The sequence below is a fragment of the Pteropus alecto genome, unplaced genomic scaffold (assembly GCF_000325575.1).
Source record: "Pteropus alecto unplaced genomic scaffold, ASM32557v1 scaffold146, whole genome shotgun sequence".
Taxonomy (NCBI): Eukaryota; Metazoa; Chordata; class Mammalia; order Chiroptera; family Pteropodidae; genus Pteropus; species Pteropus alecto.
Window position 1 is genome coordinate 34,503,026 of NW_006442107.1, and position 3,039 is coordinate 34,506,064.

The window sequence follows — 3,039 nt, forward strand, 5'->3', positions numbered from 1 at the left end:
TATAATGAAGTGTACCCCAAAAATTTAGTCCATGGCAAAATTACTTTTAAAGAAGCATCGCATAGGACTGGTGACCTGTGGGGAAATTTTTAAAAATTGCTACTCTAAAGATACAAGTGATAATTTAAAAAATTTGATGATTTGATGATGTAAATGGAAAATAATACAATAAATATTAATATGAAACACAATAGACTTGTTTCATCATTTTATAAATAACATCAGCAACTCTGAAAACCTCTTTCTCATTTTTTATTTGTGTAATCTAAGTATGTATCAAAAAAAAATCAGACATCCATGGTCCTGAGGGAGCCAGGTCAGGCCAATCCTTGTCTAAGAAACTGTGGCTAGTGCATCTCTGGAGCTTAGTGATGTCATCAGTTCAGCACATTCTAAATGCAGCCACAAAAGCAAGGATTTGACCTCTGAAAGAGGCCATTGGGGTATGCCAGGGCAGTGTTGGGTCTAGGCAGAAATAAACAAATTCTCCCCAGTTCTTTATGGAATTTTGTCACCTAAAACCTAAACCAATATCTTGTGTATCCAAAGCTTTATAAAATCCTATATAAACATATCTTTTACTTTCTGTCTCTGTTTTCACTGGGGTAGATGGTGGGGTCGGGGGGTGGTCAAAGGGACCAAAAGAGAATGAAACTCTCATCTTATAGTTCATGCAAAGCCTAAGATGACTAAGTCACACAAGTAAGTACCCAGGTAAGTCACCCAGGTCTACAAATTGCACAAACAGTCAAACTCTAAATCCCACTTCCTGTTTTGAATTTGAACAGATAGTATCCAGGAATATAAATGGAATAAAGTGGCTTGGTATGTGCAAAGGCAAGGATTAAGGGGTGAAAGTGGCTCCCTATTTGTTATTTAAGGAATACTTTGACATTGACCCACAACATCTTAAAGTTTATGATTAGCAACCTATTTCAGCATTCTTTTAAGTTTTTAAATACTGAACACAAAAATGTCAATATTCTTTGAAGGGCTAATACATTAAACTGCCTATGTGTCCCAGAATGAACAAATATTCATTGAGTGTCCACTAATATGTGAGGTGTTGTTCTAGATGCTGGTGTTACAGCAATAAATAAATAAAACAAAAATCCCTGCCCCCATAGAATTTGTATTCTATCATGATTATGAATCATTGAAAAGTTTCTGATGTTAGTTTGATGTTATAGCCCACTTAGAAATGGGTCGCAATAGAGTTTAACTGCACCCAGAAGATGATGAATATTGCCCAGATAGAGCAGGCCAAGACAGAGTCCTTATGACTGTCAAGAAAGCATAAAATCTGAAGCCACGGTGTGTGCATATGTGTGTGTGCACATGCACACCCATGCACATATGCATACATCATGTTTGGAATGGATAAAAGCATTCATGCAAAGATAATTGAGACAAGTTTGCCAACCTCAAGATTCATCCTATGCCTGGCTGAAATAAAAATGCTATAAGAAACGAAAATAAATTGATGCCCACAAAGTACTTTGCTAAGGCAACATTGCCATCTCTATAGTAAGTCTGATGAATTTCATTAACTATTTACATAGGCTTTGCTAATTGCAAAGGGCACTTGGGGAATTCTAAGAGGGTGCATAACTTTAATGGGTGAATAGAAATTCTGAGTCTGACAATACAGTTTTAAAATAAGTTAGGGGAGGTAAAATCATGTAGGAAACATAGAAAGCCCTCCCAGCGTGTCTGCATGGTTTAAATGACAGCCCCTGAGCTCATGGTTTGACTCATGACCCTGGTTCCAGCCATAGCTGACTGAACCTGGGAGGACATCAGGTCCAAGTGTGGAAAATCAGAGTATGGTTTTTGGCAATTTGTAACTGGAGCTATACAACACTAATTTAGTCTGTGCTAGTGTCTTATCTAGAGTATCTCGTTAATTCTCAAAAAATTATGAGAGATTGTCCTCATTTTAGTGACATGATACCAAGAACCATGGAATAATATATTCTTCTCCCTGTTCCACACGTAGACTGAAAAACAGAGTAGAAATGCAAAAAGAGAGAAGAATGAAATAGGTATAAAGAAAGAAGCTGCTCCAGTACCTTATGGTTTTACATGTACTGATTTTGGTAATTGAGAAGCTTCAGAATGTGTTTCCAAAGATGACCAACAATACCTCCCATTCCACATGCTCTTCTGAAACCTTGTCATTCATTTCCTCATAAAGATGTAGAGTCCAATTCCTCCTTCCTTCTCAAGTCAGGATGTGGGGGGAGGTCGTTGACTCACTTGTAACCAGTAAGATGCAGAATTAGTGCATATGACTTCTGAAGGTCACAAAAGGCAATATAGCTTCTGCCTTCCAAGTTGGGACACTCTCCTCTGGAGTCCTGAGCCACAACATAAGAGGTCTGACTACCTTGGAGCCACCAAGTTGTGAGGAAGTTCAAGCCACATAGAGAGGTAATCTTGATGTTCTAGCAACTGTCTTAAATGTGGCTCTGCTGACAACCAGACTCAAACATGTGACATGCAAGTAATAACACCTCCAGGATTTCAGGCCCCAGATACTAATATACCCCCAGCTGAATCTGAAACTTTCAGCTGAGGCCTTGGGTATCATGGAGCAGAGACAAGCCATCTCTGCCATGTCCTGTCTGGATTCTTGACTCACAGAATCGATAAGCATATAAAATGGTTGTTTTATGCCATATTACTGGTTTCTCAGTGATAGTAAATGGAACAGAGACCTGGCTTTAGTTCTACCTTAGATTTCCAGGAGTTTCCACTGTACCCTGTTTTAGCCTTCTCTAGGTTTGGGGAATTTCTATCACTCATTAAAATTAATAAGAAAATTGGTATTAGGAATGGGATTGTAGAGAAAATGTGGAACTCACTGAATTAAGGTAGATTAGATGCAGGAAGAAATCTATTTATTGCCTTGGGATGGAGGGCTGACAATATGCTTCATTTCCTGGGATTCAAACCCTCTACTTCATCAGACAGAGAGGCTTTAGAGTACTTTTTTTTTAATGACAGAATATCAGATTGTGTTAGTGACTCCTTATG